Here is a 25,802-nt window from a genome sequence, read left to right as displayed (position 1 = left end):
TTCCGGCCACACAAATTGGTGGCATTGTGGGCGTGCGCTGAGCCCAACTTGCGGAAGGCGCTCTCTCTCTCTCTCTCCCTCTCTCTCTCTCTCGCTCTCTCCTCTCTCTGTCGATGACTCCTTGCTTGTTGAGTTTACTCTCCGAACTGCCCCACTGAGAGCTAACAATAGTCGCTGCGCTGTAGCCTCCGGTTGCTGGCATCGTAGTAGTCTATGGCAGACTTAGGGAGATGTGTGTATCTTTCAACATTTCTGGCTCTTGGAACCATTGTTTTATTCCCACGTATGACGTCGTAGTTCAGAGTGGCTGCTGTTACAGGCGTATGACGCCACAAGGCAGGATGAAGCGAAGACCACAGAAACTGGTAAAACTTTCTCTGGCAATGAAATTCGCCGATAAGGCCTGGGTTCCCATATGTGAGGTGCTGCTACAGTACAAATGGAAAATTCCACAAACAGAAACCACACTCCATATATGTAGTGGTGGTGGTGGTGGTTAGTGTTTAACGTCCCGTCGACAACGAGGTCATTAGAGACGGAGCGCAAGCTCGGGTTAGGGAAGGATTGGGAAGGAAATCGGCCGTGCCCTTTCGAAGGAACCATCTCGACATTTGCCTGAAATGATTTAGGGAAATCACGGAAAACCTAAATCAGGACGGCTGGAGACGGGATTGAACCGCCGTCCTCCCGAATGTGAGTCCAGTGTGCTAACCACTGCGCCACCTCGCTCGGTCATATATGTAGTGTCTGTTCTTTCGGACATGACACAAAAGAATTACAGACACTGGCTGCGAGCGTACATTGATTTAAATCAATGGAGGAAGTAAAACAGAAGTGTGTTGCTTCCATCTTAATAACCGGTTGGCGAACGTAAAACTGGAAGTAAGTTCCAGAGGCAGAATTCTTCGTCATAATTGGAACCCAAAATATCTTGGTGTCATCTTGGATCGTACACTATACTTCAAACAACACCTTCTTAACTTAGCTCAAAAGTTGACGACTCGAAACAACATCCTCCATAAGCTATGCGAAACTACCTGGGGATCTTCAGCAACCACCCAGCGATCTTCAGCTCTCGGCTTGGTGTACTCAAGTGCTGAGTATTGTGCACCTGTTTGGACGAACAGTCATCATACAAGGCTTGTTGATACCCAGCTGAATACGACAATGCGCATAATATCTGGCGCCATCAGATCTACTCCAGTTTATTGGCTTCCACTGTCAGCCGGTATAATGCCTCCTGATCTACGCAGATGTACTGCCCTTATGAGAGAATTCCACAAGATCTCCAGGAATTCTAACCTACCCGTGCATAGCAACCTGCCACTTTTAAATCGTAAGAGACTGAAATCACACCATCCAACTCTGTGCGATGCTGCTGACATGGTTGCTAAGGATTTCAAACCTCTTGAAGAATGGAAAGGTCGGTGGGAAGCAGTCACAGATGTGCACCTGCATAATATCTTCTCAGGTGCTAAACTTCCAAGTGAATTCGACCTACCACGCAAGACCTGGTCTACTCTCAACAGAATCCGTACCGGCCATGGTCGATGCAAGGATGCTCTCTTTAAGTGGAAGAAGCTGCCTGATCCAGTCTGTGACTGCGGGGCTCCTTACCAGACTGTTCACCACATTGTCATTGAATGCAGGATTCGAACCTATCACAGTGCTGAAGAGGACTTCCTGCTAGCAACTCCAGATGCAGTGCACTGGATTGAAGGACTGGATATTCAGTTGTAAAGACAAAGATAAGTTTCTTGTGTGTCAATATGTACATATGTAAATGTAATTTAATTGCATGATATGTCTGTATTAGCCATACGCTAAATAATAATAATGGAGAAAGTTGAAAATTTGTGGCGAACCCGGGGATCCTGCTTACTAGGCAACCTCTATATGCTGATCACTGCGCCATCTGGACACAGTGGTCATTACAACTGCACAGTCTACCGTATCAAGCCTCCCATCGGACTCAAATTCTCAGTTTATGCACACACTAGTGATGTAGTGCCACTCACCCATTATCCTCATTACTCGTGGCGTTTCGCCGATTACCGCAAGAGCTCGAGACTGATGTGCACCAGCAGCGAAACAAGCCGGCCAGTGACCTCTTCAGTCTCGATACACACCAGGCTCGAGGTCTTATGGGAACTGGAGAAATGCCACGAATAATAAGAATAAATGGCAAGGTCTACTACATTATCAATGTGTGGCAAGTTGAGGCCAACGGCCTAGCTGCAGTGGTAACACCGGTTCTCGTCAGATCACCGAAGGGCTGTCAGGCTTGGCTAGCACTTGGATGGGTCACCGCCCGGATATGCTGAGTGTTCTTGGAGGTCAGGTTGCCAACTGAGGAACTACTTGCTTGAGAAGTAGCGACAGTGGTCATGAAACCTGATAACAGCTGGGACAGCAGTGTGCCCACTACATGCCCTCCGCATCCGGTGACGCCTCGGTGCTGAGGAAGACACGGTGGCCGGTCGGTTACGTTGGACCTTCAAGGATTGTTTGGATGGTGGCTTTTTTGGGTGAGTTGTGAATTTGCGTACCACGGGAAGCGTGCTAGGGTAGTCATGCGGTTGCGACGACCGCTGCATCTGGATTGGACAGTGGGCAGCCTAGTAAGTTGGAGACCTGGGTTCGTACCCAGTCCAGCACAAATTTTCAACTTCCCCCATTTATTTAAATCAATGCCCACTGGTAACAAATCTCTGTAATTCCTTTGTGTCTTAGAAACTACACTGCTTTGCGAAACTTGAGGACGAGCCAGATAAAGTGACATAAGGTTTTACCTATGCAGAGAAAATGAATTAAAGTGCAGGAGCCTGTTGCCAGACATAAGCCAGTCACAGAGAGTGAGGTCAGTGTGACTTTAGGGGAAAATGGGGCTGGCTCCGAAACACAAGGCAGTTGAAAAACAGAAAACGACAGTCTGTATCAGTCAGCGAGTAGGTACGGTGCACTGTCGTGTCGTTCTTTGTTCTTAAAAAAAAAAAAAAAAAAAAAAAAAAACCACCAGGCCCGGAGACAACAATCGGTGACTTCGCTTGAGCAAGGATCATTGGGAAACTGGAAGAAGGATGAATTGAGACTAGTGTATCCCATCAGTTTGGTATTGATCACAGCATTGTTTGCCGTGCGTGGGGAGCGTTCCAAACCACAGGCACTGCTGCCCATTGGAGAGGAGATGGTTGACCATGGTGAAGTAGGGCAGCAGATGTGCGCTGTACTGCGCAGTGGGCAAGGAAAGACCCATGTTAAGCAGCGGATGCAGTTGCAACAACATTTAACAGGACTGCAACTCAAGCAATCTCACCCTCCATAGTGGCGGGGTGGCTGCATGTGGATGGTTTCTTTGACCGACGTCCAGCATGTTGTGTTATGGTGCCAAAAGCATAAGCACTGGACCAAGTAAGAGTTGGGTCACGCGGTTATCTCAGATGACAGCAGATTCAGTCTGTGATTCTGGACGTCCACTCATATGGCGAGAGGAAGGGACATACACTCCTGGAAATGGAAAAAAGAACACATTGACACCGGTGTGTCAGACTCACCATACTTGCTCCGGACACTGCGAGAGGGCTGTACAAGCAAAGATCACACGCACGGCACAGCGGACACACCAGGAACCGCGGTGTTGGCCGTCCAATGGCGCTAGCTGCGCAGCATTTGTGCACCGCCGCCGTCAGTGTCAGCCAGTTTGCCGTGGCATACGGAGCTCCATCGCAGTCTTTAACACTGGTAGCATGCCGCGACAGCGTGGACGTGAACCGTATGTGCAGTTGACGGACTTTGAGCGAGGGCGTATAGTGGGCCGGGTGGACGTACCGCCGAATTGCTCAACACGTGGGGCGTGAGGTCTCCACAGTACATCGATGTTGTCGCCAGTGGTCGGCGGAAGGTGAACGTGCCCGTCGACCTCGGACCGGACCGCAGCGACGCACGGATGCACGCCAAGACCGTAGGATCCTACGCAGTGCCGTAGGGGACCGCACCGCCACTTCCCAGCAAATTAGGGACACTGTTGTTCCTGGGGTATCGGCGAGGACCATTCGCAACCGTCTCCATGAAGCTGGGCTACGGTCCCGCACACCGTTAGGCCGTCTTCCGCTCACGCCCCAACATCTTGCAGCCCGCCTCCAGTTGTGTCGCGACAGGCGTTAATGGAGGGACGAATGGAAACGTGTCGTCTTCAGCGATGAGAGTCGCTTCTGCCTTGGTGCCAAGGATGGTCGTATGCCTGTTTGGCGCCGTGCAGGTGAGCGCCACAATCAGGACTGCATACGACCGAAGCACACGGGGCCAACACCCGGCATCATGGTGTGGGGAGCGATCTCCTACACTGGCCGTACACCACTGGTGATCGTCGAGGGGACACTGAATAGTGCACGGTACATCCAAACCGTCATCGAACCCATCGTTCTACCATTCCTAGACCGGCAAGGGAACTTGCTGTTCCAACAGGACAATGCACGACCGCATGTATCCCGTGCCACCCAACGTGCTCTAGAAGGTGTAAGTCAACTACCCTGGCCAGCAAGATCTCCGGATCTGTCCCCCATTGAGCATGTTTGGGACTGGATGAAGCATCGTCTCACGCGGTCTGCACGTCCAGCACGAACGCTGGTCCAACTGAGGCGCCAGGTGGAAATGGCATGGCAAGCCGTTTCACAGGACTACATCCAGCATCTCTACGATCGTCTCCATGGGAGAATAGCAGCCTGCATTGCTGCGAAAGGTGGATATACACTGTACTAGTGCCGACATTGTGCATGCTCTGTTGCCTGTGTCTATGTGCCTGTGGTTCTGTCAGTGTGATCATGTGATGTATCTGACCCCAGGAATGTGTCAATAAAGTTTCCCCTTCCTGGGACAATGAATTCACGGTGTTCTTATTTCAATTTCCAGGAGTGTATAATGCTGCTAGTAACATTGTCGACGTGGTCGTTTCGGTGGTCCACGTGTTATGGTGTGGAGACGCATAGTATTGCATCAGAGTACTAGTCACCAAATATTTGAGCGCGGTACACTCACCGATCAACGTTACTGCGACACTGTACTCCTTCCCCTGTGCGTCTTTTTAGGGGTGCACTGGCCTGACTTCAGTTTTGTAGATGACACTGTGCGACTTTATCGAAGAGCGCTAGAGGGGGAGCTCTTCCTACGTGAGGACATCCGTCGAATAGACTGGGCTGCCATTGCTTCGACCTAAATTCCACCGAGCACGTTCTTTATGCATTGGGCAGATGTATTGCAGTACGTTCACTTACACCGACGACCATCCATCATTTGTCAACAGCGCAGGTGGAGGAATGAAACGCCCTGCCACAAGAATCTCTTACTAACCATGTGGCCAGCATGGAAGCACGTTTCAGAGCACTGTGGGACTTAACTTCTAAGGTCATCAGTCTCCTAGAACTTAGAACTAATTAAAGCTAGCCAACCTATGGACATCACACACATCCATGCCCGAGGCAGGATTCGAACCTGCGACCGTAGCGCCTAGAACCGCTCGGCCACCCCGGCCGACACAGAAATGGTTCCTGATACTTTTGATCAGATATTGTCTATGATGGCTTTAGGGTTGCATGTACCGTTAGTGTTGCCGCTTCATATTGTTACGAATGTGAAAAATTGTGGTAGGAATGGAAGCGTTGTATGGGTAATATCGTGTACACTGCGTACCCAGTGAAACTGTCAATCGTGTCGGAGGAAATGAAAACAAATGGTGTATGCATATTCATTTCAGTTTTGAATATAAATAATGATTTTGTAATTGTTCTCGATCAAAAAAAGTATAAGCTTTATTTAAATATGGGAAGATATGTGTTTACACTAATAACAGAGAGTGCTTAGCAAATAACTGCTTAGCAAATAACAGGAGTATTTGTTCACAAACGAAAATTTGGCAATAAGACCAGTTTTTTATCAGTCCCTCTGTTTATTTCACATTTTTTTTACTACATGATACGCACTGGCACGTTTAGAAGTTGCACGCTATTACTTTTTAATTTAACCTCTCACTTGGTATTGATGAACGCCGGCCGGGGTGGCCGAGCGGTTCTAGGCGCTACAGTCTGGAACCGCGTGACCTCTACGGTCGCATGTTCGAATCCTGCCTCGGGCATGGATGTGTGTGATGTCCTTAGGTTGGTTAGGTTTAAGTAGTTCTAAGTTCTAGGGGACTGATGACCTTAGAAGTTAAGGCCCATAGTGCTCAGAGACATTTTTATTGATGAACGCTTTACTTTTTTGCATATTTACCTATGTCATGGCATGCAGTATAAGGTGAATATCTAACGTAGTCAGTCAATTGTGCCTTATGAGCCAACTTAATTCAGCAGCTCTTAAACACTATATCCGTCTGTACACTCGTTTCGGAACAAGTTCTCTATTTGTGTTTTTGATTGCTTTCATAATAAACAGTATTTTAGGATTCTGTCTTTTTCTTTTACTGCTCCTTACGCATTTTTCGTTGTTGTTACACAATCCTCATTGCGTTTGTTTTTTCCACAATAAAGGTAAGTGAATTTGGAAAAAAACTACATATGAGTACGGTTATGTTTTGAGTGACAATTCTTATAAGACATAGCAGAAGGAACTGTAGAAATCGGCTACCGTTGATTTCTTAAAACCCTGAAGTCTTCTCAGTTTCTTCCACCACAGGGGATGCAGAACAATTTTCCGGCCGTCAGTGGGTTATTGGTTTTATTTTGTCTCTTAATTACTGGTTTTTTTGGTTTCTAGAAGTCATTCATTTCATTGCGTAGTATCTCATGGTTTCAACCGATGCTATTCACTGCATGCACCAGTTGCTCGCAAACAGAGAGAGTAACAATTACATTACTTCGTAAAATACAATGTTTGTATTCTTCAATAGAATATCGATTGTAATTACTTACATAGATAAAGAACGTGGATTCCATGAAGCTGTTTTTTAGAAGCCTGAGTTTCTCTGATAAACTGACAAATGACATAAGCAGTACTTGTCATTCTATCTTAACGTGACGAAGTTGTGCACAAAGAAAAAAACAGCGGTAGAATCATGTCGGGCTACCCAACCAAAATAACTAGTAGTCTCTTCTCATCGTATGCTTCCCAATATAGGCAAAATGTCTGTTCTGTTTTAATGCAGAGATTTTAGAGTAGCAAGAGCCCTTCGTACATTTCGTTGACATAATCTTTACTAAGACGCACTATAAAAGAAAGAATCCACTGATCATTTCGAAAATATTTGTGGAATATAATTTACGAGAACTAGTGACATCACTTCTAATCTGACTCACAGTTAACAAAACAATTCTTTAAATAATGCAAATTCTAAGCATATTTGAAAGAACAAAATTGCAAGTAAGGAATTCCCTTGAAGGTAGTATATAACGCCATTACATTTCGATGTCGTGCTAATGAACTCCTGTTCTAATAGCTTGTCATTCAACGTTAACAGAGAGTGAATGAATGTTCAAAGAGGCTTTGGGGGAGGGTGGTATCGGTGATTCTGATCAAAAGATATGGACATACGAGTACGCCCTATTCCGAAAGGTTTTAGAGACAGAACACATTTAATGCACATTGTTATTTTCTGTATTATACAAACATTGTCATTGCTTGAAACTTTCCACAGTAGTGTAGAGGAAGTTGAGACGAATAGTTTGATGCAGGACGCTTGTGGTCTATCAAGTAGGGAAACTACCTCAATCTGGCCTACATGAACTACCTAAGCTATAGAGATTCTCAATATTCTCGCGCCCTCTTCGTGCAAGCTATTAGTCCTAGAGAAAAAAAATGTATAGGACCTTCTCTGCAGGAAATTTATCGCGCGAGAGTTTCAGTATTCTCGCTCTCTCTTCGCACAAACTAGTATTCTTAGAAAAAAAATGAAGAGACCTTTTTTGTAGGAAATTTAATGTAGTTTAAGTTTGCACTGCGACACATATTCGCTTTAAGCACCGTTTTTCGTGTTATTGAAGAAAAAATGCCAAGTGATATTAAATATATTATATCTTGGAAACCATTCAGAACAGGGCGTATATCCAAATGAAGTTTTTTGTTAAGAATCACTAATACCTCCTGACTCATCCTGTGTATGCTGTTTGTCCCCCATTTTCCGCATGATAAAGTTATTTGTTGATGATACAGTTCACGACCTAGTATTTCTACTACACTACACTACACTTCAATCAATGCGATACGTGTCTAGTTGACATAATACTTGGAATGTGATAACGGTAGTTGATGTACCCTTTAAGTGATAACTGAAAGCAGGAACGTTCTCTACGTTACTTCTTTCTTTTTTTTCTTTTTTTTTTCTCTTTCCTTCTTGCTTGCCACATTCTTGGAGCGTCCGCCAGGCGCCTGGGGAACACTTCCGGGTGTTCATTGGACAGAAAGCCGAGCAGCTTCCAGAGGCGTCCTGAGGGAAGCCGCAGCAGAAGGAACAAATTATTGCGCCTCTGGGATCCACGTCGGGCCGCGGGAGGGGTCCTTAGACCTCGTGATTTACCGCTACACTTGTGCTGCTTGCTGGATTCCGCGTTTATTGTGTTGCAGTCTATCATTTCAGCGACGCCGCACGAAGCGGGCTGGTGTCCCGAGGCGATGAAGAAAGCATTACAGAACGGCCCCAATACTTCATCTTCCGCATCCTGGTATTCAGAGGTAAACAGTTCGGCAAATACGTGGCGCTAAAAAGAACTCTCCCCTTCCTTCCTTTTCAGAAAACACCACCAAGTAAGCTTAAAAGTAATCGTAGATAAAATCTTTGATTCTGGAGACAAACTCACATCAGTCGAATATAAGACCCAGCCAGTACTCTATAACTGCATCTACATGATTATTCTGCAGTTCACAGATAAGTGCCTGACCGAGGGGTCATGAAACACCACTCGAGAACATTCTAGAACAGCGCGCGAGTGAAACGAACACTTAAATCTTTCCGTGCGAGCTCTGGTTTGTCTTATTTTATTTTGATGATTATTCTCCCTATATAGGTGGACGCCAACAAAATATTTTCGCACTCTGAGGAGAAAGTTGGTGATAGCAACATTATGAGAAGATCCTGTGGCAAAGAAAAACGCTTTTGTTTTAATAATTGCCACCCCAATTCCCGTATCATATCCATGGTACTCTGCCCCCTGTTTTGCGATAATGCAAAACGAGCTGCCATTCTTTGAACTTTTTTGATGTTCTCTGTCGATCCTATCTGATGCGGATCGCACACCACCAAGCAGCACTCCAGAAGAGGGCGGACAAGCTTTGTGTAAGCAGTCTCTTTAGCAGAACTGTTGCATTTCCTAAGAGTTCTACCAATAAGTCGCAGTCTTTGGTTCGCTTTCCCAACGATATGATGTATGTAATCGTTCCAAGTTAAGGTATTCGTAGTTGCAATCCGCAGGTATTTAATAGAATTCAGAGCCTTTGGATCACAGAGTCCCGGGGTCGATTCCCGGCCGGATTTGGGATTTTCTCTGCCCGAGGACTGAGTGTTTGTGTTACCCTCGTCATTCCATCATCATTCTTGAAAGTGGCTGGACTGTGCACAGATCGGGAATGTGTACGGGCGCTTATGACCGTGGAGTTGAACGCCCCACAACACAAACCAAACATCATCATCATCATCATCATCATCATCATCCTCATCAATAAATCTGTGTGATTCATCGTATATATATATACACTAAATCATTCTGCAGTAGGTTTTGATCATCTGGTGACTTTAAAAAACAGGAAGTGACACCATCACCTGCACAGTATAAGAGGACTTCTCAGATTACCTCCTAGAGCAGGAACTGCAGACGTCCTACAGCACTTCCTTGGGAAACGTCTTCTGATTTATTCATAACTTCCCGTGAATTATTATGAACTTTGACCTTTCTGAGAGGATATCACAAATCTAGTCTCACAATCTCCGTACGGACGCAGTTGCTTTAGAAGTCGCTTGTAAGGAATGGTGTTAAAATCCTCCTGGAAACCTTAAAATATGAAATCAGTTTGACATCTCCTGTCGATAGCACTCATTACTTCGTGAGACTAAAGAGTTAGTTCTGTTTCATACGTGGTTCACGCTTTTATACAGCTATAGATGACTCTACGCGAAATAAATTTGTAAGCCTGTGAAACTACAGTATAAAGTTAACGCTTGCACGAATCATCGTACAAAATCAAGCATATCTTCAGGACAGTGAAGAACATTATACGGATTACGCATGACGGCTTCTGAAAAAGAATAGGATAGTAAACCTTTAGGATGTCGTCAACATTAAGGTCAAAAGAAAGGCATTCTGGTGAGCGATAGGCATCAAATAAATGGCAATTCCCTTCTTAAATAAACGAACCCCACGTTTAGATTGCCTGGACGTGTTTTGTACCTCATGCTCCCCGAAAACTAGGCTTATATCCTCAACGTTGCAATATTTCATTACACTGTTTTGTATTACTGAGGTAAGTCTTCCAGAATATCATACAATAGGCTAAGAACTATTACTGAATAACAATTATTGTTATAATTGCACGATAAATGGCACAATAAAGTGTGAAATAAAATACCAACTCTTCTCAAAGGGACTACAAGATTAAGCTGGTTAGTTTCTTCAAATAATACACAGACCATAAAATTTTCGTTTAATGTAAGCTAAAGCAAATCTAAGTCATTTAATAATTTTCGAGCAACCAAAGAGAAGATAAAGTAGAGATAAGAAATAATTAATTTGAATTTAGCCTGAATTCATTGTTGGCTATTGAAGTTATTGTTATTTCATAAGGTGGCCTTGTATGATGTACCATCATCAGTACATTTCTCAATATTAGTAGTGCGTCTCAGAGTATTCCAATAATGCCGTTAAAATAGAACAGCTCCAGTCGTAAGTAGTCTACTTGAACTTCTCACAATGTGCTTCGGATGGACAAAATCACGCTCACAGCGTCTAAGAGCTCAGAACCTGCGGTGCAGATAACTCTAATGTGCAGCTAATATCTTCTGAGGCTGTAGGAATGCTGTTTGCTAGAAATTAAAGATTTTATTGTAATACTTATAGTACCTATATCCATTTGTTCTCAATTGCTACTTCAATTATGTTTATCATGTAGTTAAGAATAATTTTTATCAGTGTATTGGAACTGGAGATTTGTTTAGTTTTCAATCAAAGATGTTTCACCTAGCCATATTAGGTATCATTAGTGGTGTATAATGTGAAAGATAATAGTGTGGCTAAACACACTTTGCTATGCGACATGTAGTGTTCCCTGGCAGCATGTTAATGTTATCTTACTATTTACAGTTATAGAGCTGTCAATGCCACTTGCTTTTATGTTTCCTATGAATACACTAAAAATACGAAACACAAAAATAAGAGGCAAATCACACTTCTACGATTGTAAATACTAAATAACCTGCTGCAGGAAACACTAGATGCATCATAACAAACTACGCTTAGTTACACAATCATCTGATGTTGCCTAGTTTTAACTGGTGGATCATGACTGATTGGAAAGAAAAGAAATATTCAGTTACAAGAAACAGGTAATATTTATTATTACCTACACGATAAACATAACGTTGTTGTATCATTATAATTGACTTCTACTTTGGTTAATATTGGAATATCCACCTAGTATGGTCAGGCCACAGCTGTGAACGGTAAGTACTGCCGGCACAACTCCGGTCCTAAATCACTGTATCGTGTAATCAGGTACTCACCCGCTCCGAAAGTAATTACGCTAATAATTAGCAGCATTCAAACGTATTTTTGACGTACACACAGATCAACATAGCGTTTCGGAAACAATGCTCTCATCATCACACTGTAAAATTTATATTTATATGAAACAGAGAATGAGGAAAGACAAGAGTGGTGATGAGTAGTAATTTGTGACTTCCAGCCGCACAGGGCATTGTAGTAATGCAGTGGCGCAAGTTGAAAATCTGTGCAGGGCAGGATTCGAACACGTATTTACCGCCTTTCATGAGCGATTCCCTTAACCGGTTCGTCCATCTGGACACGGTCCCTGACCGACCTAAATTCCCAACTTACCGCAAGCTACAACGCGGCTCCCCCCGCCCATTAACCCCCTAACGCAAATTATTGACTCCCGTAGGAGTTCGGACGATATTACTGCTTCCGCACTGAAACAAACGTCAAGGAGCCGTCGTCCTGTTACAGAAATATAAACGTACCCTTCTGCGCCATCATAGTCAGTAAAATTTTTCTGGGTTTGTGGCCGCATTGTCAATATGCAAAACTATCGACGTTTCGGTCACTGTTGCAGGTGATCTTCTTCAGGGTGTTTTTGTTTGCTGACAGCCTGAAGGGGATCACTTGCAACAGTGACGGTAGTGTCGGTAGTCTTACATACTGACTCTTACAGAAATATACAAATGTATGTGAGTGGCGTCTGGTCTGTGAGACATGTCCGACGGAATTGCATTCCAACGTGCGATAAGAAGCCTGACAGAATAGGCACCTATCAAATGTATACATTTTTGTAAATCTTAGCTCAGGAGGTTAAAACGCTAAAAACTCTACTAACGTAACTGCGTCATTCATAAAATAAAATGGCAAAAAAGACAATGGACGATGGATCCTTGTCTTACATCAAAATTTACGACTTCTGTCAGTGGCCGTACATCTCACACCGCATTGTAGACGAGGACCCATAGTCCAGTGTGGTTCTATTCCATTTGACTTGATGAATGCAGCAAATGTATAGGTAGACTCTTTTCCATTTTAAACTCATGAGCTAATGCTGATAGCATTGTCTCTCTAAACGAATTGTCGCTATGTGTTGACGAAAATACTGTGAATGCTACCCAATTATTACTGTAAAATTCTAACAGTCGTTACCTCACATCCGTAATGTATAACGTTAAACCGAAAGTAATTGTTTCCGAAGTTCCAAATGTACAGTGAGAATTTAGTATTTGGGTATAGTAAAAGCAAGTTGATCGGTTCAAAAATGGCTCTGAGCACTATGGGACTCAACTGCTGAGGTCATTAGTCCCCTAGAACTTAGAACTAGTTAAACCTAACTAACCTAAGGACATCACAAACATCCATGCCCGAGGCAGGATTCGAACCTGCGACAGTAGCGGTCTTGCGGTTCCAGACTGCAGCGCCTTTAACCGCACGGCCACTGCGGCCGACAGTTGATCGGTGCTTTTATTGTCATACACTACCCGACCACAATATTATTGTAGCTGGCCTCCCGTAGTCGTCATCGGAAACACGCGGTGAAATTTCAGTACACAAGTGCAGTGGTGACCAAGGAAAGCGCACCGCGCTCTGAATGGTTTCGATATTATTGCTCATGTACACACATCAAAAAAAGTATTGCATCACATCGGTTCCGAGGGTTCTGGAACCTGTACAGAAAATTGGAATAGAGATCAACATAAACACCACTTCCGCCCTTTTTATTGTTCATGAAAAACCACACATTGCATGATGTACCACCATACAGCGAGACCTTCAGAGGTGGTGGTCCAGATTGCTGGACACACTGGTACCTCTAATACCTAATAGCACGGGCTCTTGCATTGATGCATGCCTGTATTCGTCGTCGCATAGAATCCACAAGTTCATCAAGGCACCGTTGGCCCATATTGTCCCACTATTCAACGGCGATTCGGTGTAGATCTCTCAGAGTGGTTGGTGGGTCACGTCGTCCATAAACAGCCCTTTTCAACCTATCCCAGGCATGTTCGATAGGTTTCATGTCTGTAGAACATGCTGGCCACTCTAGTCGAGCGATTCGTTTTCCTGAAGGACGTCATTCACAAGATGTGCACTATGGATGCGCGAATTGTCGTCCATGAAGACGAATGCCTCGCCAATATGCGGCCGATATGGCTGCGCTATCGGTCGGAGGATGGCATTCACGTATCGTACAGCCGTTACGGCGCCTTCCATTACCACTGGCGAAGTACGTCGGCCCCACATAATGCACCCCAAATCAGCAGGGAACCTCCACCTTGCTGCACTCACTGGACAGTGTATCTAAGGCGTTCAGCCGGTCTGGGTTGCCTCCAAATACGTCTCCGACAATCGTCTGGTTGAAGACATATGTGACACTCAACGGCAAAGAGAACGTGATGTCAATCCTGAGCGGTCCATTCGGCATGTTGTTGGGCCCATCTGTACCGCACTGCATGATGCCATGGTTGCGAAGCTGAACCTCGTCATGAACGTTGGGAGGGAAGTTGCGCGTAATGTAACCTATTGCGCATAGTTTGAGTCGTAACAACACGTCCTGTGGCTCCATGAAAAGCATTGTTCAACACGGTGGCGTTGCTGTTACGGTTCCTCCGCTCCATAATCCGTAGGTAGCGGTCATCCACTGAAGCAGTAGCCCATGGGCGGCCTTATCGAGGCATTTCTTCGACATTTCCTGTCCCTCTATATCTCCTCCATGTCCGAACAACATCGCTTTAGTTCAATCCGAGACGCCTGGACAATTCCCTTGTTGCGAGTCCTTACTGGCACAAAGTAACAAGGCGGACGCGATCGAACCGCGGTATCGACCGTCTAGGCATGGTTGAATTACAGAGAACACGAGCCGTATACCTCCTTCCTGATGGACTGACTGGAACTGATCGGCTGTCGGCCCCCCTCCGTCTAATACCCGCTCCTCATTCATGGTTGTTTACATCTTAGGGCGGGTTTAGCTACATCTCTGAACACCAAAGGAACTGTCCATGATAACAATATTCACAGTCAACGCTATCTTCAAGAGTTGTGGGAACATGGGTGATGCAAAATTTTTTTGATGTGTGGTTCAGCGCGTCCTCGTAAAATTTCAGGATAAAAACTCGCCGACCACAGCGCCTTCGCTGCCAGGTGCAGTAATGATGTGGTCAACTAATGGTCAAACATGCATATGCCCTGTTTATCGTACATGCTTTAGCATTTGCTTTGGTCGCAGAGGTGTGAGAAGGTTATGCGGAAAACAGCTCTCATGTTGTCCACTGAGGCAACAGCAAGCATGCCAGACCGTCAGAGATGGAGCTGATCGTGTTTAGGCAGAGCGCCTGGGTTCTGTCCGCCTGGGCTAAAAGTGGACGCCGCACAGTAACTACTGCAGGTACGCCAAACAATAACAAACTCCGTGCAGTGCCTGTCCTCCGTGGGATTCTCGATTCGCTTTCATCCGAAAGCAGGAGCTGGACACAAATTATCAGCTGCAGCGTTTACAGGACTTCATTGTTTCTAAGAGATGAAAGAGAAGCCAAGCCCGCTTCGTGTTCCTCTCACGGATGTACAGGCGTGTTCGAGTTCAGTGACGGGTTCGATTGCCATTGAAGTAGTTTCAGGAGAAATTTTGTTACCAGCTACAGAAATAAGAGATGAATTACTTCATCGTCTTTCACACGTCCGTTTCGTGTCAGAATGGTACTAATTTATTTGGATAGTTCTTTATCACTTTGGGAAGCTGATCCATCAGGTACTACATCAGAATGTGATGAGAGTATTGTGCGGCCCAGTACAAGAGGTAGATATCCCGAAAAATATGGAAAAAGAGATTTTGTGGCATTTTGGAAGTTTACGCCGTCAGTTGACAAATACTTAGTGATACCCACAACCGTTTACACAAAACCAATTATTTTGGGTTGTTAAGAATCTCAGTGACAGACGAAACTACCGTACATTTGCATACATTATACAGAATGAGGCTGGATTGCCACCAGAATTACGCTTTGAACTTTATTTTCAATTCCGTAATACCAGAATGTACACAGTATATTATACTTCTTTCATTTCAACATTCTTTTAGAGACTTTTAATATCAAAGTAACGTAATCTCATTCATAAATATAATAATGAAAATTTAAAATACTCCAAGTATTAAAGAAAAACTATCAAATTTCTGGTTTAAAATTGTTTTACTCACGAAAAATCGTCACAGTTCCCCGACTGCATTTGTGATTTCTTCTCAGAATCGTTAGAGTTCGTAGCAATTAATGGAAATTAATAGAGTAAAACAGAAATGATATCTTACGTTCTCCAAGGAAGTGTTGTAGGCCTTCCGCTGTTCCCAGTCTACATAAACGATTTATGAGACAATCTGAGCAGCCTTCTTAGATTGTTTGCAGATGATGCTGTCATCTAACGCCTAGTGAAACCATCCGAAGATCAAAGCCAATTGCAAAATGATTTAGACAAGGTATGTGCATGGTTCGAAAAGTGGTAGCTGGCTCTAAACAACAAAAAGTGTGAGGTCCTCCACATGCATACTAATAGGAATGTGATAAATTTCGGTTGCGTGGCGAATTACACAGATTAAAGACTTATCGACTCAAATACGTAGGGATTACAGTTACTAACATCTGAAATTTGAACCATCGCATAGAAAATGCTGTAGGGAACGCGAAAAAAACGTGCGTTTTACTGGCAGAATACTTAGGAGATTCGAGAAATTTATTAAGGAGGTGCCTACACTACGCTTGTATTTCCTCTTCTGAAGTACTTATGCGCAGTAGGGGACACATAGCAGACAGGACCGACAGAGGACATCGAAAAAGTTCAAAAAAGGGCAGCAGGTAGTCTGTTACAGCGGAATAGGGGAGTGTACGGTACGTGAGTTTGGGTGACAGTCATTAAAACAAATACGTTTTTCTTCGCGGCGAGATCGTTTCACGGGATTTGATCACCGACTTTCTTCTCTGAATAAGCAAATATTTTGTTGACTCTCACCTAAATAGGGAGACACGACCTCATTTATAAAAAAAAAGAGAGAGAGAGAAATGATAAGTCGCACGGGAAGATTTAAGTGTCCGTGTTTCCAGTGTGCTATTCGAGAGTGGAACGGTAGAGAAATAGTCTAAAATTGGTCCTATGAACCCTCCGTCAAGCACTTAAGTGTGAATTACGGATTATTCATATAGATGCAGATGTAGATGCACGCATCAGGACACTGTCTTACCACTGTTAATGAATTGTCAAAGGAGAGCCATCAAACCTATGCCTGGATAGCTGAGCCGGTAGAACACTTCCCGCGACAGGCAAAGGTCTCAATTTCTAGTCAATATCTAGCACGCAGTTTTAAAGTGCCAGGAAGTTTCGAAATAGCGCACATTCTGCTACAGAGTGAAAAATTCATTCTGGAGACAGCTTTCTTTATTGATACGCGACACTTTCAGAGCAGTAGATACACTTGAGTTGGTTGAGTCAGTATTTCCAGACTTCTGAGAGGGTTCGACGCTTAACCACACTTCAGTGTTAACCAAGATACGATCAGACGGAGTGATCGTGAACGGGTCGATGAATATTTGACTCAGTTAACCCGGTACTGGACGGGGAATCCTCTACAGAAGCGAAAGTGATGGGTCAAGGAAACTTAATACGATCTCTGATTTTCTGAGTGTACGTGAACGATGTATGATATAGGATCAGCAGGTCTGTAAGATCGTTCGTTGGTGATGCTGTTACGTACTGTCGTTGTGTGATTGTTGGGAAACGCCGAGAGACTTGAAGTAATCTTCCACTGGTGTAAACATGTCACTTCTCTTTGAATTCAAGTAAGGTCAAGATAATGCCCATAAGAAAGTGAAAGAAACCGATTGTATTCGATTACAAGATTAGTAACAAACTTCTTCAGCATGTCACACCGTGTAAATATTTACGGGTAATACAAAGAAGTGATATGAAATGTAATCTATACTAACAATAAATCTGCAAAACTGTCGTATCTGTCTGTTTGCCCGTTTGAACGCGCTTCTGCAAATGTGAGACGAACTATCATGGGATTTCCGCAGATACCTTGAGCATAGTTTGGAGCACCGTAAAGGCTTTATTTCATCAATATCGGATCACAGAAAGAAAGATATCGCAAATGAAATTTTTATCCATGCTAACATTATAAATTCAAAATCACCTCCATCTGTTAAGTTTTCACGACTAACCTGACCAAAAGATTTAGTGGAAATTTGGTTTGGTGGTAGGTAGCTTCAATGATGGTAAAGCACATAGCCTAGTTTACAAAGTGTGTACTACAAGATACTTTTTATTTGAGGAGTATTACGAGAATTATAGACAATATTTACTCTTTGAGAAAGCTGTTTACTCTTGTTTTACTTTTGATCTCTATCATATTTATGTAAACGTTTTACTGGGTAATGTGTGCTACATGGTACGATTCAAAATAATGACTAGAACTCTTATACACTCCTCAATGTGTTTAATACATACTTCCACACTGTGGGGTTCTCCCCACTCGTCTCTTATAGGGTGCCTAAAGGATGCTGCTTTCTCAGGCAGGTATAGAACAATTCAAGCAAATCACATTAATGGTTTTTATTGTAATAAAGTAGATTGACAATACTTAACTTCGTATTTGCAACTAGTTGTCGCAAGCGATGGGCGACATGCAAATAAGTCACTGTCCTTGACTATATACAATATCCATGAATATGGATCACTAATAACTGCTCCACTAGTACCCGACATCTAAGGTGCCAATCTGCTGGTGCCGGTCTAGTACTGTGCTGCCGAGGCTGGCAGGAGCGGCGCCTGTATTCTCTTCTGGGGCAGCTTGTTATCCAGACAGGCAGACACGTGACGATAGCGGATGTTACTGCAAGTACAGTAGCTTACTTATTCAACATCGCTCATCATAACAAAACTGATAGGTGAGTGCAGCCAGGGGTAATAGCTGGTAACAACATAAAATCTGTGTGTTAGGGAAGGTAGGTGAAAGGTTTTGATTTGGTGGAAAGGTTCTGGGAAAGTCTATGCATCTCTAAAGAAACTCGCAATCAAGGCACTAGTGGGACCAGTTCTAGAATATAGTCCTAAAAAACGACAGAATTTGGCTGAATGTGAGCATGTGCTGCTAGGTTCTTAATTAATCCATATAGCCCTTTTAAAAGTTTATTAAAATTCCACAGCGACTTATGTGAGAATTCTTAGAAGAAAAATTGAGTAGTTCTGAGTGAATCATTTGAATAAAATTAGACAACCTGCATTCGAGGAAGTCTGAGCGACTGTTGAGCTAACATCATTATATACGAGGGTAACCCTAAAAGTAAGGTCTATTTTTTTTATAAGTATAAAACTCTGTTTGTGCGGCAGTTGGTCACACTGTTAAGAAGAGTGCTTCACGCGCTGTGTGTAAACATGCACACGCCACACTGAGGCGCTGTCATGGCTTGGCAGTCATTGAGAATGGAGCTCCCGTTGGGTGTTACAGCCAAGTGCGATTTGCGCGCACTTATTCGGTTTTTGAACGCAAAGGGCACTGCACCGACTGAAATCCGTCGGCAACTGACGGAAGTGTATGGTGAGTCGTGCATAGATGTCAAAAATGTTCGTAAGTGGTGTAGAGAGTTTGCAGCTGGTCGGACCGAAATTCACGACGAACAAAGGAGTGGGAGACCGTCTATTTTTGAGGAGACGGTGTTGAAGGTTGAGCAAAGCGTGCGTGAGGATCGGCGGATCACCCTGGATGATCTCTGCACCTTGGTTCCTGAGATTTCCCGAAGCACCGCTCACAGAATTTTAACGGAAACATTGAACTACCGGAAGGTGTGCGCAACATGGGTGCCACGCATGCTGACTGAGGACCATATGCGGCAACGATTTGATGCTTCCCGCGCATTTCTTCACGGCCTTGCAGCCGAACAGGACAACTTTCTGGACTCAGTTGTCACGGGTGACGAAACCTGGGCATACCACTTTACAACTGAGACCAAGCAACAATCACGCCAGTGGCGGCATCCTTCTTCGCCAAAGCCGCGGAAATTCCAACAAACACAGTCGGCCGGTAAAGTCATGACAACCGTTTTTTGGGATAGGAAAGGGGTATTGTTGTTCGATGTTATGCCCACTAGGACCACAATTTACGCTGACAGGTACTGTGAGACTCTGAAAAAACTCAAACGGGCGATTCGGAACCGGAGAAGAGGAATGTTGAGAAAGGGCGCACACATTCTCCATGACAACGCTCGCCCACACATCGCTCGGCTAACCGTTGCTCTCCTGCAGCAGTTTCAGTGGAACATAATCACCCACCCACCCTATAGTCATGACCTGGCGCCCAGTGACTATCACCTGTTCCCTAGCTTAAAAGAACATTTGGCCGCAAAGCGATTCATCTCCGACGACGAGGTGAACGAAGAGGTTCATAATTTTCTGAACAGCATGGCGGCGAGCTGGTATGACATGGGCATACAAAAACTGCCACAGCGTCTACAAAAATGCATCGACAGAAATGATGATTATGTCGAAAACTAGCTAAATGTTCAAGCTGAAAACTGCTGTAAACCATTGTAGAAATAAACAGGTCTATGTACTTACAAGAAAAATAGGAGACCTTACTTTTGGGATTACCCTCGTATTTCGCGATAAGACCTTGACAATAAGATAGGACAGATTATGGCACATGCAAAGGTATATCTTTAGATAATTTCCTTCATTCAACAGATAAATGGAATAAGACGGATATTCGATAACACTGGTATGCGTTCCTTCCGCCGTGCACAGTGTAGCTGGTTAAGGAGTATATACGTGCAGACGAAGAAGAACTATTGCAAGACTTTAGATCTGATGCCTCCACATCTTTGTGTGTCCCTCTCCTTCGTTACACGTTTTATAAAGCAGCTCCCCACTCGGTAACGAGACGCTGAGTGGGCCATGTTTCACATGTAGTGGCCACTGTGAATCGATTCCATTGCTTTAGTGGTAGTAGCCAGAAGTGTTAACAACTGAAACAGGGAGACTATTTGCGCAGAGTACAGAATGACAGGAAATTCAGTGATATGGTACATTACAATTTACATGCCGTGCACTGTCGTACTTCTGCAAATTTTCATGTTGACTTAACATCTGCTCCGATTGGATCTTTCCCCTTCACTGATTTTCCTTCGTCTTATCCATCACGACATTATTGAAAGACCCCTCGGCAACTCTCCACAAGTTCTCCACCACAAAAAGCGCAGCTCGTCCGGTCCTGCGGCATCTTTTTGCAGCTGCTGGAATTGTGCTTGTCGGCACGCCTGCAATTCCGGCAAAACCTCGCAAAGTACTGCGGCGGCTAAAAACTGAAGCAGAAACAGTAGCCTCTGAACTTCGAATAGAACATTCCACCGTTTAACACTTGGGGCTCTAGATTGATGGAAGGCGGCTACAGCGAGGCACTCTGCATTAAGTGACAGAGGAAGGATCCCTAATTCAAATTTATATTAAAAATGAAGAAATTCTTCCAGCTGTATTTAAGGTGTCGATTTTATTTTGGGAACTAGTTTCAACGTTTTAACAACGTCATCTTCAGCCCCTACAAAATATGCCATACATACAACAACCAATGCGACATCAGTAATCTATGAGTTATTTGTAGTTGGTTGTGGTTTTTTGTCACTACGTCAAAATCCCTGTTTGAGAGAATGATTTTAAGATGGTCTAAATGTATATTATCTCGTCTATGTGCTGGCTTATCCCCAAGTTTACCCTCTATGGCTAATTGTAGAACGACGGTTGTTCGTGTTGCGTTAATGAACTAATCAACTGACATTCGCTACGGAATGATAACACAGTGACAGTTCGAAAAGCTATTAATATTTAGATTCAACAGCAAGATAACTATTAGCCTCAAACACGATCGAATCAACTATGATTGCTTCCAAAATCCATCCATCCAATACTCAAATATTTTCAACCACGTCCACTAACAGTGGGATAATTGGCGTCTATTATCAGATGTCTCCAATTCAGTATACAACATTTCTGTAGTACTCTGCAGTGACCCAAATGAACCTGTGAGCTTCCGTGCTGTCCTTGTTTGTATTATAATGCAATCAGTGTAATGACGCATTAGGAATCCCAAGATACCATACGGAATTGCTATCTTCGATTCCCGGCGGGGTCAGGGATTTTCTCTGCCTCGTGATGGCTGGGTGTTGTGTGCTGTCCTTAGGTTAGTTAGGTTAAAGTAGTTCTAAGTTCTAGGGGACTTATGACCACAGCAGTTGAGTCCCATAGTGCTCAGAGCCATTTGAACCAATTGCTATCTTCAATTACATATTGTAAAATTCATACAAAAATATATGACCATATAAAAATCAATTATTTCAGTCCTAAATATTTGTATTCCACGTATTTAAAAACACCAATTATTTCAGGCCTAAATATTTATATTCCACGTATTTAAAGTAATGTAAATTGATTTCTATACATGCTGCTAAATATGTACCAGTGATTGTCTCTGACAAAACTTTAAACTTTTTGCTTTCTGTAATATCTCTGGTCTTCTTCATTGTGCAGAGACTTGACGGGAAGCGGGTGTAAACGAAAGTCGAGTCGTTTTGTGAGGCTAACGAAGGCAGATACATTATTTGTTTTGTTAGTTCAAATTGTGCTCTCATAGTATGTAAAATGTTGCTGAATACAAACGTTTAATGGTTCAGATACTTTACTTCATTTAGTATTTCGAAAATTATCCTATTTTCACAATCCTTTCGTTAGTTAGTTTGCTCCGTACTAGAAGAAAACCTGCGGAAGTTACCACGCCTCTAAAGAAGACAATGACACCAACATCAAGGTAATCAGTTAAGTAAAACTTTATGTTTTCATATTTTCGATGCAACTCACTTCAAAATAATGTCCGGTCTGAGGTTAAATGACTGGATTTCCAGCGCTAAAGATACTGCAACATACGTTCAATACTCCCTCTTAAACTTAATTCATATGGCTCCTACACATTTGAGCATTATTCCAGGATGCGTTGCATTAATGCTTTTTAAACAGTTTCATTTGTGATCAGATTGTACTTTACCAGAATCATAACAAAAGTTCGCTACATGTTTTACCTGCGAGTGGGTACATGTGTTCCTTCCACTTTATTCAGCCTGAAGAATGATAGATACAGATGTCCACGTTAGTCTATCCTGTGCAAGCCTCCTCATTTTTACATGACTACAACCTACTGCTTAATGCATTCAAGCCTCGGTTCTCTCTACAAATTTTTCCCCCATGCTTGTTTCCCTTACCAAACTGACGATTCCTTGATGTTTCAGGATGTTTCCTAGCAACCGCTTCCTTGTACTAGTAATGTTATGCTACAAACTTCATTTTTCCTCAATTCGATTTGATATCTCATCTCACACATATAACTTCCAACATTCTTTTGACGCGCCACTTTTAAAAAGCTTCTATTCTCTGTTTGTGTGAACTGCTTACCATACACATTTCACTCCCGTGCAAGGTTACATTTCATACAAATATCTCCAGTTAAAACCTTGTAACATTTATACTTGATGTTAACAACTGCCTCTTTTTCAAAAATGTGTTTCCTGTTATTGCCAATCTGCATTTTATTTCGTCTCTGCTTCGGCCATCGTCAGTTATTTCGCTGCCCAAATAGGAAAACTCATCTCCCACTTGTATCTCATTTCTAAATCCCTTAGCATCTCCTGGTTTAATTCGGCTATATTCCAATAACCTTGTTTTCCCTTTGTAGATTTTAGTAATCTAATCTCTTTTTAAGACACCATCCATTCCGTTCGCCTGCTCTTCCAAGTACTTGGTCGTCTCTGACTGAATTACGATGTTACTGACAAACCTTACAGTCTTTATTTGTTCTCCCTAAACATTAATTCTAACATGTATTGCACACAAGGACAAATAGTGTTATCAACCTTGGGTCAACCAACGCTCTCAATAATTCTGAGGGAGTGCCTTCTACTCTATGGGCATTGTTTCTAATCAGCTCTTTCAGTTCTCTATCAAATTCTTCTTGCAGTTTCGTGTCTCCTATCTTATCTTCAAGTACTTCCTCTTATCTCTTCAAAATACTGTCCTTAAGTTTGTTTCCCTTAAATGGGCTCTCTATATATTCCTTCCACCATTCAGCTAACCCTTCTTTGCTTGGTACTGGCTTGCCACATGGTCTGCTTTTGTCGTCAGCCATTCCCGCTTGGTGGATCAATCTTCCTGTCAATCTTATTATTTTTGACGTCTGCATTCCCTTTTGCCTACCCACAAATTATTACGTCCACTGCCTTGCCGCAGTGGTAACACCGGTTCCCGTCAGATCACCAAAGTTAAGCGCTGTCGGGCTAGGCTAGCACTTGGATGGGTGACCATCCGGTCTGCCGAGCGCTGTTGGCAAGCGGGGTGCACTCAGCCCTTGTGAGGCAAACTGAGAAGCTACTTGATTGAGAAGTAGCGGCTCCGATCTCCGAAACTGAAATACGTCCGGGGAGAGCGGTGTGCTGACCACATGCCCCTCCAAATCCGCATCCAGTGACGCCTGTGTTCTGAGGGTGACACGGCAGCCAGTCGGTACCTTTGGGCCTTCATTAGTTGACTAATTGCAATTGTGACTCGTTGATATTGTGGTCATACAGCACATCTTTTCAGTGTTTTGTGAAGCCCATTATTTTACATTTCTGTACATTTTAAGCAAGTTTCCTATCTGCGCAGCCCTTTTAAATCTTATCTAGACATTCCTGTACATATTTCTGGAGTCTTTTTTCGGATAGTACTTCATTTTGAATAACTGCATCAACTGCAAAAGGTATGAGATTACTATTAACATTGGCTAGAGCATCATTAACATACAAAGTGAGCAGCAAGGGTATCAACACTCCTCTCTAAGGCAACTCTGTTGTTACTTCTACTCTTTCCGCTGGCTCTCCAGCCAAGGTAAAAACGCTGCATCTCCCTTCAAAGGAATCCGCAATCTGCTCGCAAGTGTTGTTTGATTCTCCACACGACCGTCCTTTTGCTAATAAACTACGGCGTGGTGCTGAGCCAAATTCTTTTCAGAGGTGGAGAAATGCTGTACTCACCTGGTTATCCTGTCGCGACTCTCAGGACCTCATGAGATACCGATGTAAGCGAGTAAGCAGTACAAAAGATGCAATCGTAAATGCAACATTAGGATCATGTGAGGTGCAGTACGACTCCCCAGTCAGTATTCGGAGAATCATCCCACGTGGCAGCAGCCGGCGACACCAGTAATCAAGCTTTGTGGCGCCCACCTGGTTCTATCGACCTCGTTTCCGTTCATATCGATTTCTGTCGGAGATATCAAACACTGTTTGTAGATTCAGAAATCTTGAACGTCTTCCTTTTCCGTCATCTTAGTGTTCACAGTCGACGGCGTATTGATTTGTGGAAAATTTCACGTGACTAACAAGAGACGTATCTTTAATTGCGTTCAGTTTTTTCTGGCATACATACCTAACCGTACCAACTCCAAGCTCACATCTGTCACTGCGAGGCCCGTAAATTTTTCTCCCTTATGGAAAATAAGGACGAGCACAGAGGTTCCAGCTGGAGTGGGAAATGAAGCCGAGTCAGGCGGAAACCGCCAGGCATCCTTGCATTCGCGACCTGCAAGATGAGTCCGATGGATTGGTCCTTTCTGTACTACTTTTGATTGCGATAGAAAAGATGGAGGTAGTCCTCCACGCTGTTATGTCACTTATAGTTGAAGTAAATGGGGTTCTGCTATCGGCTGCTTATTTTTAGATGGAGTCTAGTCATTCTGTGTTAGCCTTCTTTCGTAAACACTGCCTTATTTGCGGTCATAATACAAGGGAAATGTAAATGCTCCCGGTGTCGTTGATATTAATGAAATCTTTTTAGTATTTCAGCATCATATTTATCATCATCAGTTCGTCGACATTCACCAACGGACAAAAGCGGCGTCCTAACTATTCCATTCAATTACAGTCTAAAGCTACAGTCAACTATGTTTTATGTGCATCTTATAGTAAGCCGACTTCTTTTGTGCGTGGTGGATTGCTGTTTTGTGACAGGTATTGGACACTGGGTAACTTCTACTGCAGTGTCTCTCTCAACCCAGAACTT

At 43.5% G+C, this 25,802-nt stretch overlaps 1 protein-coding gene and 1 pseudogene across 1 annotated transcript in view; one reads left to right on the top strand and one right to left on the bottom strand.

Moving 5' to 3' along the window:
* Nucleotides 1-25,802, bottom strand: part of LOC124620057 — a 334,068-nt gene that overhangs the window by 291,966 nt on the left and 16,300 nt on the right. The window lies entirely within an intron of this gene.
* Nucleotides 23,975-24,092, top strand: LOC124620641 (annotated as a pseudogene).

The sequence above is a fragment of the Schistocerca americana genome, chromosome 6 (assembly GCF_021461395.2).
Source record: "Schistocerca americana isolate TAMUIC-IGC-003095 chromosome 6, iqSchAmer2.1, whole genome shotgun sequence".
NCBI lineage: Eukaryota > Metazoa > Arthropoda > Insecta > Orthoptera > Acrididae > Schistocerca > Schistocerca americana.
This window is presented reverse-complemented; position numbering and strand designations above follow the sequence as displayed.